This window comes from Staurois parvus, unplaced genomic scaffold (genome assembly GCF_062004578.1).
Source record: "Staurois parvus isolate SC_StPar_1 unplaced genomic scaffold, SC_StPar_1.0 ptg000287l, whole genome shotgun sequence".
NCBI lineage: Eukaryota > Metazoa > Chordata > Amphibia > Anura > Ranidae > Staurois > Staurois parvus.
Window position 1 is genome coordinate 4986778 of NW_028318083.1, and position 18524 is coordinate 5005301.

Sequence of the window (18524 nt, forward strand, 5' to 3'; positions counted from 1 at the left end):
TAATAGAGTTAGTAGCAATCAATGAAGTTTTTTGTAATGGGTCTTTACCTCTGTGACCCCCATCTCTTGGCCGCGACGGGAATTCAATCCAGCGCGGCCCTGAGTATGCACCCACCACAGAGACTAGAGACAGGCCATGATCCGAAAGAGGAAGTGGAGAGGGAGGGTTCATCGCAGCAGGGAGAAGAGGAAGTTCAAGTCCAGAAGAAGTGAGGGCAGTGAAGGGGAGATCAGGGGGAAAATATGGCCGGGTGGAGAGCGATGCCATTGGGAGGAAAGACAGCAGCACAGGCAAATCAGCAGGAGTAGGGAGAGCCTGACCAAATGAATAAGAAGCTGGCAGCAGAGATAAACAGTGCCACATCCAGTCCTTGTCATCTGCGGCTCTAGTCCGCTCCATTGTTTGCTTCAGTAAGGAATCCATAATAGGGAAGAATAAGCAGCCACAGATGTGTTTTTTCTTCTTGTCAGTCGCTAACGGTGTCTCTTGTGACACATCTCTCTCTTTTATAGGAGGCAGCTCATGCTTAGAACAGCTGATCGTGGATTAGCATGTGACAATTCAACAGCCAATCACAGGTAAGTGTATAACTATCAAAATTTCAATTGCAACTCCCTTCAGTCTGCCACGGTCCCGTGTGTGTGTGTGTGTGTGTGTGTGTGTGGGGGGGGGGGTGTTCATATTTTATGCCCCTCCCCCTACTTTCATTCTTGTTGAAAGGAATAACTAGGCAATGCTTTATTTTGGAAAAAGACTACTAAATCTGAGACAGGTATACTTTAGCAGTCCCCTGACTGATGATTTTAACCTCTACTTTGCAAATTTTACCATCACTACTGGGAATTATTTTCATAATGAGACCCATTGGCCATACATTGCACTTAACTTGAGGGTCTTTCAACAAAACAAGATCTCATACTTTAACATTTGGTTTCTCCACTTTCTTCTTGTTTGAAGGGATGACAAATATTCTTGCTTCCAGCATTTCTAAAAGGTATCAGCAAGGTTTTTGAATCTGCTTCCACTGGCATTTGTAAAGGTCTTTTAAGGTGAACTCACCAGGTGGTGCTAATACTACACAAGCCTTCTGAGGTCTCTTGGGGTTTGTTGAAATGGAAACCAATGGCCCAACATTCATTATGGCTGTAACTTCAGATCTAATCTCCCTGTCAGAATTGGGTTCAATTATGTCAAATACCTCGGCTTCAGGTGGCTTGCTTGTATCTGCCTGACGTAAAAAATCTGGGCCTGAGAACCAGTTGGTATATTTCAGGTGAGCTGCTTGGATTAGTCGGGTACTGTGATCTGCTGGGATCTGACTAATTGTAGCATAATGCCACTGACCTGGCTCAGTGGATTTTCTAATGCTGTCATGTTTGAGACATACACATGAAATCTTTTGGAGGTATTGTGAATATGACTTAACATAATTTTGCTGTCAGTGTAGTATTTAACTACATCGGGCTGAAAGTCCATTTCTGCAAGAATGAGTTCTGCTAGCTCAAATGACAAAACAGCGGCACATAACTCTAAACGTGGAACTGTGTTGGCTGGAGCTAGTTTTGATTTGCCCATAATAAAGCCTACATTACATTGACCATTACTGTCTATGACTTTTAAGATATGGTACAGCTGCTATTGTCACAGTAGAAGCATCAGAGAAGACACATACTCCTCTTTGCACTGTAGCAACACTGGCACATAGGGTCTGGGAATACTGAGGTCTTCAAGATGAATCAAGTCTTCTGCCTATGTTCTCCACTGAGTTTCACTTTCTGGCGAGAGTGGGGAGTCCAAGTCACATTGATCTATTGAGAGCTCTCTAAGGCTTTCCTTTGCATATTGATCGGGGCTGCAAACATGAGTGGGTTGTAAAGAGTGTATGACTTGACCTCTGTGAACACTTCAAAGGTAAAACTGTCCATCTGTAGGTTCCAGCTGACTCCTAAACTCTGTTGAAGGGGTAGAGGATCGACATCTAGAACAAGGTCTTTTAACTTTTTAGCTCTGTTATCTACAGGAGATGCTTCCATTACTGAGCTTCTATTGGACGCCACCTTGTGTAGCTTAAGATTAGATCCTGCAAGTATCTCCCTTGCTCTCTGCAGGAGATCGACTGTTTTGGCTTCAGTAGGCACAGATGTAAATCTGTCATCTACATAGAAATTTCTTAAGATGAATTGTTTTACATGTTCTCCATATTCCCTTGCTTTCTGCTTAGCTATTTCTCTTAGAATATAAATTGCTATGGAAGGCAAAGGACTATTTTCAAAGACATGTGCATTCATCCTTTGTTGAGGTCATTTTTTTTAAACCAAAGGAACCTAAAGTAGTTGCCGTGATCTTCTCTAACCACGAAACAGTAAAACATATGCTGCACATCAGTAGTAACTGCAAGTTGTTCTTTGCGGAAACGTATAAGGACACCTAGCAGCGTATTTTTCAAATCAGGACCGCTAAGAAGTACATCATTCAAGGAGATGCCAATATACTGAGTGCTAGAATCAAAAAGTACTCTGATCTGCCCTGGTGTTTTAGGGTGATAGATGCCAAAGATTGGAAGGTACCAACCCTCTTCACTCTTTTTCAGTGGTGGGGCAGGTTCTGCTTGGTCATGGTCTAAGATCTTTTGCATAAAGTTAACAAAATGTTATTCCATTTCAGGTTTCTTGTAAAGTAGCGCTGTAGAACAAAGAGTTTTTTCTGTGCTTGCTCCCTGTTGTTTGGTAGTCTAGGGTATGGTGAGTGAAATGGTTGGGGTGCTACCCAGTGGTTTGCTTCATCTATAAAGATCTCCTTTTCTTTTTTTTGTAATTCTTTATTTAGTAGTAGCTTTCGACAACAGTTCAACCAATAACAGTGTCCATAAAAATTAACAGCACATAGACACAGACCTCCACAAATACAGCATACAAGACATCATATATCTCGAAAGAAGACGTCTGTATCCAGAACCTAAACAAACATTGTTCACTCACGGGTAAGCATTCAAAGCCAGAAACAAACATCAGAGGATCCAAAAACATCTCATTTTCAGCTACATCAAGGAACATATGATCTTCTATGAACATAGCAGGTCTTTCATCATTTGGAGTTCTAGTGAACATGTTGTCACCTAAACTGTCCATGCTACAAGCTATGGTCCCTGAATAGCATAATGAGGGAGTGCACAGCTGTAGTTTGCAAGCATTAAAGGTCTATTTTACTCACATATACTTACTGGTGCATGGGCTGAAAAGAGAAGGGCGCACATTAGGCAGCACGTCTGCTGGTGTGTGATCCCCACCTAAACATACTTCTCCAGCTATGACCCAACCTAAATGTAAATGTTGCGCATAAAGAGTGTTATGAGGTCTATTAATCTGCTCACGCACCTTGTGCACCCTGAGAATATTTCTCCCTGGCAAGAGGAGTATTTGGGTATTAGGGTCATTTATTATCTGTTAAGGATTTCAGAGGAAGGAAATTCTGTGTAATCTCCAGGGTTGGTATTTCTGACCTGTGATACGGCATCATGTCCCATTCAATGAGAGTGGGAAGTTTTATGTGTGTTTTTCCATCAACAAACTGAACAGTGAGGTTAGATGCCCTATTGTCAGGGAGCCGAGGAGTCAGACACACAAGGAGGTGCAATTAAAGGTAGGTTTATTTATACAAAAACAAGACAAGAGTCTATGCAAGTCCGACAGCAACAGCGGATGACTTGGTAGGACTGACGTACTCCTGCCGAGGTCGTCTTCCAGGATAATCCAGTCGAGGACCAGCGGGAATCGTAGCCAAAGCCGGGGTCAGAAGCCAGGAAGAATGGTTGCCAGAGCCGGGGTCAGAAGCCAGGAAGAATGGTCACCAGAGCTGGGGTCAGAAGCCAGGAGGAATGGTCGCCAGAGCCGGGGTCAGAAGCCAGGAGGAGTCTTTGCTAAAGCCGAGTCGGTATCCAGGAGAACAATGGGTTAATTGAGCAGGAGCTTGCAACAGACAGAACACGAATGCAATGGACAGCTACAAACAGCAGACTTAAATGTGATCCTGGGAGGAGCCGCAGAGGGCTGAAAGCATAAAGAATCCCACAATGCTTTGCAGACATCTAAGATGGATGCCAGCACATGGAGCAGCACAAGCCCTGAGGAAAGGTAGGACCTTGACAGTACCTCCTCCTCAAGGGCCCCTCCCCCTCCGCTGCTCAACATAAGGCTTCTGGGGAAAGCGGGCGTGAAAAGCGCAGAGGAGGGCAGGAGCATGAACATCCACGGAAGGAACCCGGGAATGCTCCTCGGGACCATAACCACGCCAATGGACCAGGAACTGCACCCGACCACGGACCAACCGAGAGTCCAGGAAGTGGCTCACCTCATACTCCTCATGACTGTCAACCCAGATAGGACGGGGCCAAGGCAGTGAGGCAGTAAAGCGATTGCAGACCAGAGGCTTCAACAGGGATACATGGAAGACATTGGAGATACGCATTCCAGGAGGAAGAGCAAGGGCATAGGCAACCGTGTTCACCCTGCGGAGGATGCGGAAAGGACCAACAAAATGGGGAGCCAGTTTTGGTGCGGGCACCCGAAGATTGAGGTTATGAGTGGACAACCACACCCGATCTCCGACCTAGCATGAAGGAGCGGGCAACCGTCTACGATCAGCCTGGAGCTTCTGGCACTGTGCTGAGTCCTTCAAGGACCTCTGGATCTGCCCCCACGAAGAACGCAGGGCAGCAAGATGGTTATCCACAGCCAGAATGTCCCGTGGCGAGAACAACTTAGGCAATACTGTGGGTTGGAACCCATAGTTGGCCATGAAGGGAGACATCCTGGAGGAGGAATTGACGGCCGAGTTCCTCGCAAACTCTGCCCATGGCAGGAGATCGACCCAATTATCTTGATGGTCTGAGATATAGCAGCGAAGGAATTGTCCAGGGCCTGGTTGGAACGCTGCACAGCCCCATTGGACTGCGGGTGGTAGGCCGAAGAGAAGGAGAGCTTGATACCCAACTGGGAGCAGAAGGCGCGCCAGAACCTGGACACAAACTGGCTCCCACGGTCCAAGACAATCACCTTAGGCAACCCATGCAAGCGAAAGATGTCCCTGGCAAAAACCGTAGCCAGTTCTTGCGCAGTCGGCAATTTCTTGAACGGAACACAATGGCACATCATGGAGAAATGATCAATGACCATAAGAATGACTGTATGGCCTTGAGACGCAGGGAGGTCCACAATAAAATCCATGCCCAGGTGTGTCCAGGGATGCTCCCCATTGGGAATGGGTTGCAGAAGGCCCAATGGAAGATGCCGAGGAGATTTATTCTGGGCACAGACAGAACATGCCGCTACATATGAGGCGATGTCGGAACGAAGAGATGGCCACCAGAATAGACGAGAAATGACCCAGGACAACTGATCCGGAGGTATGTCCGAGGTTGGCTCAGAGTCCTCCCTGGACAGCTCAGAGTATTGCCGCGACAAGGCATCAGCCCTGACATTCTTGGAGCCAGGCAAATAGGAGACCACATACCGTATTTTTCGCCGTATAAGACGCACTTTTTCTTCCCCAAAACTGGGGGGCAAATGTCAGTGCGTCTTATAAGGCGAATATGGAGCGGTCGGTCCGGTATTTCCACCGCGGCCGTGTCAGAATACCGGGCCGGCCGCTCAGCTCTGCAGCGGGACCTTACCTGTTCCTCTATCCAGCGGCGTGCTGTCTTCCCGGCTTCTGTAGTGTGGGCACTGGGCATGACAGCCGGGTGCCCAGTGCGCATGCGCGAGAAGCGGTGTGCTTTGTGAATGGTAAGGCGGTACCTGGGACACATGACAGATCCCAGAAGCCGCCGGACCAATCACAAAGCGCAAGTGCTTCTCGCTCATGCGCACTGGGCACCCGGCTGTCATGCCGAGCGCCATTACAGAAGCCGGGAAGACAGCGCGCGGCTGGATCGAGGAACAGGTAAGATCAAACAAAAACTCTGCGGAAGTAAGAGCGAGTACCTGTCAAATTCAGGTACCCGCTCCCCACTTCCCCAAAGGTCAGCAGTCATCTGTACTGTCCGCAGTCTCTGGTCATCCCTGTGCTGTCCGCAGTCTCTGGTCATCCCTGTGCTGTCCGCAGTCTCTGGTCATCCCTGTGCTGTCCGCAGTCTCTGGTCATCCCTGTGCTGTCCGCAGTCTCTGGTCATCCCTGTGCTGTCCGCAGTCTCTGGTCATCCCTGTGCTGTCCGCAGTCTCTGGTCATCTCCTGTACAGTGTCTGCAGTCCATTAGTTCAGAATTTTTTTTTCCTGTTTTCTGCCTCTAAAACCTAGGTGCGTCTTATGGTCAGGTGCGTCTTATACGGTGAAAAATACGGTAGTTAAAACGCGACAAGAACAGAGCCCATCTGGCCTGATGGGGCTTCAACTTCTTAGCCTCCGAGAGATACGTCAGGTTCTTGTGGTCAGTGAGAATGAGAACCGCAACCGCAGAACCCTCGAGCAGGTGCCTCCATTCCTTGAGAGCCTGAATAATGGCCAACAACTCACTGTCTCCAATCTGGTAGTTGCATTCTGCGGAGGAAAGCTTCCTGGAGTAGAACCCACAGGGAAGCAGGGGTCCATTGGGTGACCGACGCTGATACAGGAGGGCGCCTACTCCCGTCTCAGATGCATCAACCTCGAGGACAAAGGGCAACCCAGGATTGGGATGAGACAGTATTGGAGCCGAAGCAAAGGCGGATTTCAGAGCTTCGAAAGCTAATATGGCCTCAGATGACCACTCGTGGGGATTACTGCCCTTCTTGGTCAGATCTGAGAGAGGCTTGGCCAGCGTGGAGAAGTTCCTGATAAACATCTGATAATAGTTGGCGAATCCCAAAAAGCGCTGAATGGACCAAAGACCACTGGGACGAGGCCACTGCAGAACCGCCGAAACCTTCTGAGAGTTCATGGAAAATCCCACAGCGGAAATGATGTAGCCCAAAAAGGCAACCTGGGATTGGTGAAATTCACACTTCTCGAGCTTACAGAAAAGCTCGTTCTCACGTAACTGCTGCAGCACCCGCTTGACATCCTGGATATGAGACTCCATAGACGCAGAGTAAACCAGGATGTCATCCAAGTAAACCACCACGCACTGCTGCAACAAGTCACAAAAGACATCATTAATGAACTCCTGAAAGACCTCGGGCGCGTTACACAGCCCGAAGGGCATGACCAGGGATTCATAGTGGCCGGTTCTGGTGTTGAACGCGGTCTTCCACTCGTCGCCCTCCTTGATCCGTACGAGGTTGTACGCAGCCCTAAGGTCGAGTTTAGTAAAGACTGTTGCTCCCTTGAGGCGGTCGAACAACTCGGTAATCAATGGAATTTGGTAAGCATTCTTAATCGTGATTCGATTGAGACCCCTATAATCAATGCAAGGCCTCAATTCACCGCCCTTCTTTTTCACGAAGAAAAAGCCAGCTCCTGCTGGAGAAGTAGACTTGCGAATGTGCCCTCGGGAAAGCGCATCCGCAACGTACTCCTCCTTGGCCTGATTCTCCGCAACCGAAAGAGGATACACCCTGCCACGAGGAGGAGTGGCACCGGGTTGCAAGGCTATGGCACAATCGTATGGACGATGAGGAGGCAGAACACCGGCGCGCACCTTGTCAAACACGTCCAGGTACTCCCCATAGTCAGTGGGCAACACAGAGTCCGAGGAGGCACACAACACCTTAACAGGTCCACGAATGCAACCGGCCCCACACTGTGGAAACCATGAGAGAATCTCGGCCGACCGCCAATCAAAGGTCGGATTGTGCTTCTGAAGCCAGGGATATCCCAAAACCACGGAGTAGTATGGAGAAGAAATTCCGGGAAACAGGCCAACTCCCTGTGAACAGCCCCAATAGCTACTTCAACCGGCAGGGTCTCGTGGGTAACCTGCAGCGGTTGAAGGGGCCTGCCATCTATCGCCTCGAGAACCAATGGAGTAACTCGAGCCTGCAGAGGAATGGCGTACTGGGCAGCAAACGAGCTGTCCGTAAACAACCCGCCAGCACCAGAGTCTACCAATGCCTGGGCTGTCACCGAGCCTTCCACCCAAGAGAGGACAATGGTGATTAGCGGTTTATCTTTGCAGGACACCGGGGACGAGGAAACTCCACCCAAGATCTGCCCCAGGATCTCAGGTGCGAGCGTTTCCCGGATGGACCGGACAGGACTGCCGAAAATGCCCACCGAGACCACAGTACAGGCAGCGACCCTCCCGACGCCGAGAGGCCCGCTCCCCCTCAGAAAGGTGAGCAAACCCCAGCTGCATGGGCTCAGCACCAGACAAGCCATCCCCAGGAGGCGTGGGAGGAGAGGGAGGAACGGGTGGGACAAAAAACGTAGGCGCCAATCAGTTAGGAGGCCTCCGCAGACGCTCCTTAAGTGAAGGCCTCTCCCTGAGCCTGGTGTCAATCAGGATTAGGAAGGAAATGAGTGCTTCAAGCTCCACAGGCAGTTCTTTGGCTGCAATCTCGTCCTTCAACGCCTCTGAGAGACCATGAGGGAAAGCAGTCACCAGAGCCTCATTGTTCCAACCCACCTCTGCCGCCAGGGTACGAAATTCTATGGCGTACTTGACAACGGTCCATGAACCCTGATGCATGGACATTAGCAGCTTGGCAGCAGAGGCAGAGCGAGCAGGCACATTGAATACCCTACGGAAGGAGACAACAAAACCGGCAAACTCGTGAATCATCGTTCTCCCATAAGGGATTTGCCCAGGCCAAGGCCTTGTCCGAGAGCAGCGAGATTAGGAAGCCCACCTGTTCCCCAGACTTGTGCATTAAAATTTACCCTCAAATGCGAAAAAGTTGTTTTCAAGTACAAAAATTACACATTCAATAAGATATTCACATGGGGGTCCTCTGGCTGTCGACCCAGACAGAAAATGTTGGACTGCGGACAAACCTGCTTCATTTGGTATACTCGTGTATAGACACAAGATATCCATCATGGCTAATTGACAGTTTGCATCGAAGGCCAGGAATCCCCAAGTTTATCCAAAAAGTCACCTGTGTCCTTGACATATGCTGGCAGATTCTGGACTATAAGTTGAACATAAAAGACCGGTGATTGAGCTAGAGGCTGTGTAATTGATCTGGTTCCAGACACAGTAGGTCTAAATATTAAAGGATCTGTGCCCTTATGAATCTTAGGTAGTCGATATACTACAGGTAATCTTGGATGTTCATCTACAAGAAATTCAGCCATCTCATTAGAAATCCAGCTATTCACCTGGCCAGTAATAATAAGAGAGTTCAAGGTGTTCTTGATGCGTAGTGTTGGGTTCCTGGTAAGTTATGCATAGCTGGTGGTGTCTGATAACATTGACAGTATGCCTTCCCTGTAACTTTTGTAGTCCATGATTACTATAGCTCCTCCCTTGTCCGCAGGTTTGATAATGATGTTTTTATCATCCCTGAGTGTCTTTAATGCTTTAGTTTCTTCAGGGCAAAGATTGGTGTATCTCCTTTAGTTTCTCAATGTTATTACAACTTGTCACATGCCTGATGAAGAGGTCCTGCAAGACTCCGAAATGTTGTTCTTGCTGTAACTATGTGATTGCTTATTAAAGCTTTGGACTCTATTGGAGTACTTTGGTGTGCTGGTGACATTTCTCTCTTTCTTTAACCCATCTCATCAGAAGACTCTCCTGTCGAGGTGTTAACTTCCATGGACGGGCTTGGATGTCTATGAGATGGTTGCAGTTCCATCTTTGGTAAATTTTTGTATCACTTTTGCTACAGTATTCTGACTGATAAGTTAAGCTTTACTGATCTTCTTGTAGCCTTCATCTTTCTTGTGTAAAGAAATGATTTTCTTTCTCAGGCCTTGTAACATTTCTCTTCCATGTGGTGCCATTGCTGACAGCATGAAATGGAAATGGGTTTTCTTTGTTAAGTGACACCCTTTTATAATCAGCTGTCTGCTGGACACCTGTTTAATGAATAATTAGACTCACCTATAGTTGAATTCTTGTTATTAGGATTTTGTTGTTGTAATGGAACCGACCCAGTCTATGCTTGGGTACTTCCGTTTTAATACTGCTTCCCCGTCCGAACACCGAACACCGACCACAGACACCACAGCCGACCAAACAAGACTAGACGACACCAGTCTGTCTGAACATGGAACTCTTGAATTGAAACTCGAACTGGCTTTTTATACACTCAAGGGAACAATCCCCCCTCCCTGCATAGTGTCACAGGGCGGGGCAATCTACATTTAGTAAAAAGAGACACACCAACAGACAGTCCCATCAGGAGGGAGGGTTGCTGGAGACACCCCCCACCAAGCCAATACACATAAACACATATATCCCATAATAGTTTGCTTTCAAGCAAGACACACAATAGAACAATGGGATGCAACCACATGGCATTAAACAATCTACAACCTCGCACCCCAATATTAGGACAGATAACCCTGTACCCCTAACAGGCACAGGGTGACTTACACATAATAGGGATATGGGAAGCCGAGACAGGGGTCTCCCCACCTCTCTAAAGTGAGCTGGGTTCCCCCCCCCCAAAAGTGACTCTCGTCACAGTTGTCTAAAATTTAACTATGTTCCTAAGACTTTCATTGGGGTGTCTTAATTTTTGAAACATGGTCTTGAATGAATTTGTTAGGAAAAGTACTTTTTTGTGTGTGCAAATGAACAAATCTTGTGTGCAATCAATGGCCTGCATTTGTGGGAGTATTATGTAGTATAGTGTCCCATAGAAAATGTTGATAAGGAAAGGTTTTCTGATAAATTTGTTGAGGTGTACTCATTTAGGGTGAGCACTGTATGTATGTGTGTGTATATATATATATATATATATATATATATATTTATATATTTATTATTATTATACAGGATTTATATAGCGTCAACAGCTTGCTCAGCACTTTACAATATGAAGGGAGATAATACAGCAACAACACAGTTCAATACAAGAGGGATAGGAGGGCCTTGTTCCTTGGAGCTTACAATTAGGATATATATATATATATATATATATACAATGGATATAAACAGTCTACACATCCCTGTTAAAATGTCAGGTTTCTGTGATGTAAAACAATGAGACAAAGATAAATTATTTCAGAACGTTTTGCACCTTTAACCACTTCAAGTCCGGACACTTTCACCCCCTTCCAGTCCAGGCCAATTTTCAGCTTTCAGTGCTATCTCACTTTGAATGACAATTGCATGGTCATGCAACACTGTGCCATATGAAATTTTTACCATTTTTTTGAGACAGATAAAACTTTATTTTGGTGGTATTTATTTACCACTGAGATTTTTTATTTTTTTTTGCTATATAAATGAAAAATACCATAAATGTTGGAAAAAAGTGTTTTTCTTATAAAATTTTGCAAATAAATAATCTTTCTTCATAAATGTTGGCCAAAATGTATTCATCTATCGTTTTAGTTAAAAAATATATAACCCAAATTAGTTTATAACCAAAAATCATAATTTTTCAAAATGTTTTACATTTTTAATTTTTTTTTGTATTATCAGTTATGTTTTTTTTTTTTTTCATACTGTCAGCATAGTGACACTGTACTACTTGTGGGGGATGATGAAGATTTTTTTTTCTTTTTTTACACTGATTGCTTTTTAACCCATAAAGGCTGTAAAAGCAATAATTTCTCCTTCTCTCTGACTGCATTCCTGCAGCCATTGAGAAATACTGTGCGAGCTGTGATTGGTCACAGCTTGTCACATGGTACAAGGCTGTTGTGAATAGCCTTGTACCATGTGACATCTGTGATCATTCACAGATTTCACAAGTAGTAAGCAATGATGTCAAGAAGTGACATCTTGGTTACTACTATTCATGTGATCACTGATTGGCCAATCAGTGATCACATGAATTGGGACCTCACACAGAGGTCCCGTACAGCGATCTGTGTCCCATGGTGTCCTCTGGACACAGCGTGCAGACTGCTTCTACAAACATTTGTGAAAGAATGGGTTGCTCTCAGGAGCTCAGTGAATTCAAGTGTGGTACCTTGATAGGTTGCCACCTGTGCAATAAGTCCTTTCATGAAATTTCCTTGCTACGAAATATTCCATGGTCAACTGTTAGTGGTATTACAACAAAGTGGACGCAACCGGGAACAATAGCAGCTCAGCCACAAAGTGGTAGGCCACATAAAATGACAGAGCCGGGTCAGCGCATGCTGAAGTGCACAGTGTGCAGAAGTCACCAACTGTCTGCTGAGTCAATAGCTAAAGACCTCCAAACTTTGTGTGGCCTTCAGTTTAGCACAACAACAGTGTGTAGAGAGCTTCATGGAATGGGTTTTCATGGCCAAGCAGCTGCGTGCAAGCCCTACATCACCAAGTGCAATGCAAAGAGTCGGATGTAGTGGTGTAAAGCACACCGCCAATGGACTCTAGAGCAGCGGAGACGGAGACGTGTTCTCTGGAGGGACAAATCACGCTTCCTTGTCTGGCAATCTGATGGATGTGTCTGGATTTGGCGGTTGCCAAGAGAATGGTACTTGTCTGACTGCATTGTGCCAAGTGTAAAGTTTGGTGGAGGGGGGATTATGGTGTGGGGTTGATTTTCAGGGGTTGGGCTTGGCCCCTTAGTTCCAGTGAAGGAAACTCTTAAGGCGTCAGCATACCAATACGTTTTGGACAATTTTGTGCTCCCAACTTTGTGGGAACAGTTTGGGGATGGCCCCCTCCTATTCCAACATGACTGTGCACCATTGCACAAAGCAAGATCCATAAAGACATGGATGAGTGAGTTTGGGGTGGAGGAATTTGACTGGTCTGCACAGAGTCCTGACCTTAACCCGATAGAACACCTTTGGGATGAATTAGAGTAGAAAAGGCAGGCCTTCTTGACCAACATCAGTGCCTTACCTCACAAATGCGCTTCTGGAATAATGGTCAAACATTCCCATAGACACACTCCTAAACCTTGTGGACACCTTCCCAGAAGAGTTGAAGCTGTTATAGCTGCAAAGGGTGGGCCAGCTCAATATTGAACCCTACAGATTAAGACTGGGTGAAAAATTAGACCTCAGGGGCCTGTTTAGATCCCTAAAATTGGAAAAAAAAAATCATAAAATTGTAAAAAGTAATGAAAAAAAAACTAGTGACTCTGTCCACTGCCCTACCGACACCAACCTCTGTCCTACTGACACCGTCCTCTTCGGTGGGGGAAGGTGTGGGAGCCAAACTGAATTTTTGCCCTGGGTGAAAGAATGTTCAGCTTCACCACTGCTTGTAATAAACAAGTAACTCACTTTGTAATCCACGGGTATAATGTATATTCCTATCAGTGGAGAGTAGTATAAGATTGCTTGGGAGATTGTAAGTGTGACACCCAACCCCACGCTAACTTTCTTGAGGATTTTATAACACAATAAATTAATAAATCAACTAAAACAGTGTCTGGGTCTGAGATAGGGAAACAACTCTCATTGTTTGAACACTGTTTGTGTGGAAGTAAATTAATGTTTTGACTGAAATTCTGCGGTTTAGCTACAAGATGTCACTGTTTTTCTAACACCGCCTCAGACTGCATAGATATTTGTAAATTCATGAAGAGGTGGGGTTTTTTTGCACACAGAGTTGGAGAGAACAGCAAGAAGAGAGAGAAGCCATGTTTTGAAGCATGGTGAATAAGGGGCCCTGTGAGCTGAGAATCTGATGACATCCAGGTGTGAAAGCGTCCCTCCGTAACCAGAGCTGCAGCTAAGTGAAGCTGATGAGATTGCTGCCAGGAAGCTGATGAGATTGCTGCCAGGAATGCTGATAAGATTGCTGCCAGGAAGGCTGATGAGAGCAGAGGAACTAAGCAACATATACTGCGAGACCGCATGCTTGTTGGAGAGACATTTGTTCTGTTCAGAGTCACCAGCGTATGCAAAGCAGACCCGGGTCGGTAAGATCGTGCACGCACCTCATTTCAGTGTTGGCGCCTTGAGACTGACTCCAGGCTTACAGTTAGTTAATTAGGGTCTCTGTTTGTGTCAGGCCACAAGTGTTGTCACTGATCATTGGAAGGACTACACAACTTAAAGTGACATTTCACATTGGAGAGCTGATAAAATCCTACAAACTCAAGCCAGACTGGCGTTTTGCTCAGAAGGAATACTCAGGCACATGCAACTGCACAGAAAAGTGTAGGATCTGTAGGAGGAATTCAGTTGTGATCTACTATGGTGTGCTTTGATTGGCCCACAGCTATCACATGGTACATGGTGCTGTAATTTCCCCAGGTACCATGTGATAACTGTGAGTCAATCACAGCATCACTATAGGAACCACAGCTGTTATTATTATTATACAGTATTTATATAGCGCCAAAAAGTTTGCTCAGCGCTGTACATTATAGTGGGGGACAGTACATGAGACAATACAGTAACAATACAATACAATACATGAGGGGTTCGATATGAAGGAAATTATTTCCTAACAGCTTTGTTGACATTGTGATCATGTGATTGCATAGCAACCACATGATCCCTTGGTCAATCAAAGTGGCTGGGTGCTTGGAGTCGCAATCCTCTGTGTCCAGTGGACACAGCAGTCGCAGAAGTGGCACGCTGCGTGCCTCTAACCAGGAAGAGGCTGGATGATGTACATGTATGTGATCCAGTCTGCCTGTGCCGCCTTGCCATAGTAAATGTACTGTGGCCAGCAAGTGGTTAATTTTTCCATTGAAAGAAAAGTGTAATCTGAGTTTACTATATACAACTCCACTGTTGTACTAATTTTTTTGTGTTCAGTTTGAATGAATCAGTTCCTTTGTCTACAGTCTCCCCATTTCTCAGATTGTAAACCTGTCACTGTAGCTTAAGCTGCCCATACAGTAGTAGCATTTTGTTGGTTCAATTTGTTCATTAGTGGGGTCATATCAACATTCAATTTCAGGTGTAGTGATGAGAAAATTCAAAAGATCAGGTTGACTGTTATGAAAGGGGGTTTTATGCTATGAACCATCTTTGCTAAGATAGCGGGGCCTTCCCTGTCCTTATTTAATATTTAGTTTAAACTTAGACATTTTCAGGGTAGCAAAAAAGCAGTAGCAGATGCTCTATCTCACAAGTTTTCCACTGTTTCAGGACACCAGCAACCTCAGCAGACAACAATGTCTATAACACTAGTTACTTTGATTGGACTTAATGCTGATATATAAAATTCCCTTGCTTAGACAACACCTTTTGCCTATGGAACTAGGAATTTCCCTTTTGAAGACCCTGCAAGACTTATATGGCCTTTCTATAAAATCTGTCAAAGTGGTTGTTTTCATGCTCATTTATCAAAACTGCTAGCAGGAGCTTCCTTTTTAGAAAGATACACAATGCTCTTGCATGTAATTCTTACTTTTGGTTAAGCAGTTCCTGAAGAGACTTAAGAAGCAGTATTTCAAAACTGCTAATGGATCCCATATTACATTCAACATGTCATGTGCTATCTCTGCTGCAATGAATCAATCTGTTCTTCTGCACATGAAACTCCATTTTCAAAACTGTCTTCCCACTCAGTTCATTATGGTTTGTTGTAGCAGGATGTTAACTTGTTGGACTGAAGTGTTTGCATTTACTCTAAAAGGTCAAAATCAGAGCAACAGGGTCAGGTTGGGGGGGTTATCATTTCATGCCTTAGGTCATCCACATTGCCCAGTAGAGCTAATTCAGCAATTTGAGGTATTCATAAGGCTTTCCTTTCATTTTCTGTCACATGTTGATGGCTCTCTTTTATCAGCATCTTAGTTTAATTCTGTCCGTAAAAGATGTTTGGCTCACTTAGGCCTTCGTTCTGCACAATATTCACTCTTTTCGAAATGGTACAGCATAAGCAGCTGCTACATTGTGGATTCATCAGGTCTGCCTGGGTAAATGGGAGTCTACAAGACTCAAGCTTTATATCCATCTTGTTTTTGCATTCATTATGCATGCCTTACCTTATTCCATAGTTAAAAAATAGTATAGATAGTCAGACATTCATATGCTTTTTCAGCACAGAGAATTTTGTTATTCTTCCTGTTGAAATTCAAACGTTTTTGCAGGATATAAGGGACATGTATTGAGAACAGATGATTATTCATAAATCCCATTTGTCACAAGTGTGGGCTGTGCCTTGACATTGCTGTTTGTCACCTGGAAGGTAATGAAATGGGTTAGGTTTCAAACCTTAGACATTCTTAATAACATGGAAACTGTTCTGTCAACACAGTTCTCTTTAGCAGTGTTTTGGTGCATTTTCTCAGATATTGATAACACCATTTGCAATGTTAGTTTGTAAGGAATGATTTTCTACACCACGATGGTCAGGTGGGACCAGTTTGGTTACCTGGGGTTTGACTAAAATTGTCCACTTTTGTGGTGGACTGTGGTTGGCAAACTGTAATTTGTATGGTGTAAGATACTGCTTCTTGTGTCTGGATGACTAAGCATTTTGGTCTGTTAATGGTTAACAGTGATCTTGTTGTCTGGTAATAAAAGTTAAAGTTTACAGTATTTCATGGTTACTATTGTTAAACCCCAAAAGGGGCCCATTCTAAAGTTTTCCCACAACCTTTGTCATGTGTCTACTTTTTTAGGTATGTTGTTATGGTAGGTTGGGTGTTAATGAGGTGTGCAGTTCCATATTGCAGCTTGGTACCTCTCACTCCCTTTCCCTTGGTTGGCAGGTAGTTGACCTGCCAGCATGGTAGTGGCAGTTAGGCAGTGCTGATCAATCAAGTGCTAATGATAAGTAGGTTGCTCAGTATGTCTGCCGCACTCATCATTCTGTGCTGACCTCCACATCACTGCAGAACATTGTAGTGATGTTTCGACCAGAGTTAGGAACCAGTGAGAGCTGCAGGGAATCCATGAGATTAGTACCCACTAATGTATAAGATTTCCAGTGGACTTTGTGGGATGATCTCTCAGGATTGGAATGTATTCAGTGGTGAAGGCAAAAGGAAAGGAAAATACATACCTTCTCCTTTTAGAGGTAACATGGCTTTTATTATACATTTTTCATCACAGGTTGATTTCAAGCTTAACCTCCTTGGCGGTATGATTCTTTCCGATTTTTTGTGCTGAAAACGGTACCATTTTTTTGCATGGAAATATGTAGTTTTTTATTGTAGGCTGTAATTTTTAGGAATAACTCACTGAAATCTATCCGAAAAAGAGTCTATTAAACATTCCGGATATGATAAAACTTGAAACACGAAATCATAAATTATAATTTAATAAATAATCATAAAAAAAAATAATATAATAATAATAAATTGAATTCAATAATATAATCAAACCAAAAACACTGAAATTTGAAATACAGAGGCAAATTCGCACAACGCTGAGCAAAGTCGCAAAATCGTTTTCAGTGTCTGATGACGAATTTCCCCACAAATCATTTTCACTCAATTCTGCAAGTGGTTCTGATTTACTATCGCTGTTCTAAAACCGCTTTTGCTGTAAAGGGACGCTTTTTGGCAGCCATGGACTTTTCTAAGTTTCCAGGCAGAAAGAACAGTCAAAATGCAGGCAGGGCACAGGACAAAGCAGTAGGGACAAAATGTATGTGAAATGCAGTGAAAAAGCAATGACAGCAAAAATGTCATTTTTTAAAAATTTCAAATTTCCCGCCACCCGAACGTTCCGACGTCACAGGGACTGGAACACGGAAGCCAGATGCCGGCATCCGCCGGAGGAGATGGACGGGGACACTGCAGGGGACCCATCGTGGGAGCGAAGGACAAGGTAAGTGCTGCAGGGACCCCCAGAGAACGCTGCATGGTAAGCCCGAGTGTAGCTCGGGGTTACCGTTCTTGGTATAGAAATTCTACCCCGAGCTACACTCGGGATTACCGCCAAGGAGGTTAAAGAACATATATAAGTTGAGAAATCAGCTACAATCCTCCCTTTCTCTCTGCATGCTTCTGCTGTTATTATGGCAGTCACTTTCAGTGATCATGCAGGGTAGCATGTACAATTATGACAGGGTTACGACTCTAGTAAAGAGAAATCAAGCATCAGCTAGACCGTACATGCATGGATAACTGCCATTGGGTGTCTGTAGGCACCTTTAGTCTACTGCATCCTTGTTTGTGCAGAATACAGGCTTGTTGTCTGAACTGATCCTAAAGCTGGCCATAGAAGGATCAACATTTGTCTGGTTCAGCCAAATTTTGAACAGTGCCAGCCCTGTACAACAGAAGTCAAGATGTCAGAATACAATGTCCGGTGGGGGTGGATTTCTCCATACACTTTAATTGTGAGGATGGAGGAATCTGTTCATTTTGTTTTCCTTCAGCCCGCTGGCTGAAAGAAAAAAAAACAATTAAATCTATGGCGGACTTAACTGTGTCTGCAGCAAACATGCAAAGAAAAAAAATAATTACCACAATTACAATTCCCTCTTCTCTCTTTAAATATTTGTTTGCTTACAAAGTGTCTTTTTTTTTTTTTTACATTTAGCACATGAATACTTTTCAGGTTTATGTCTAATATACAACTATGATTCTACACTACTATGAGTGATATCTAAGAAATTGGGAATTGATGAGTTCAC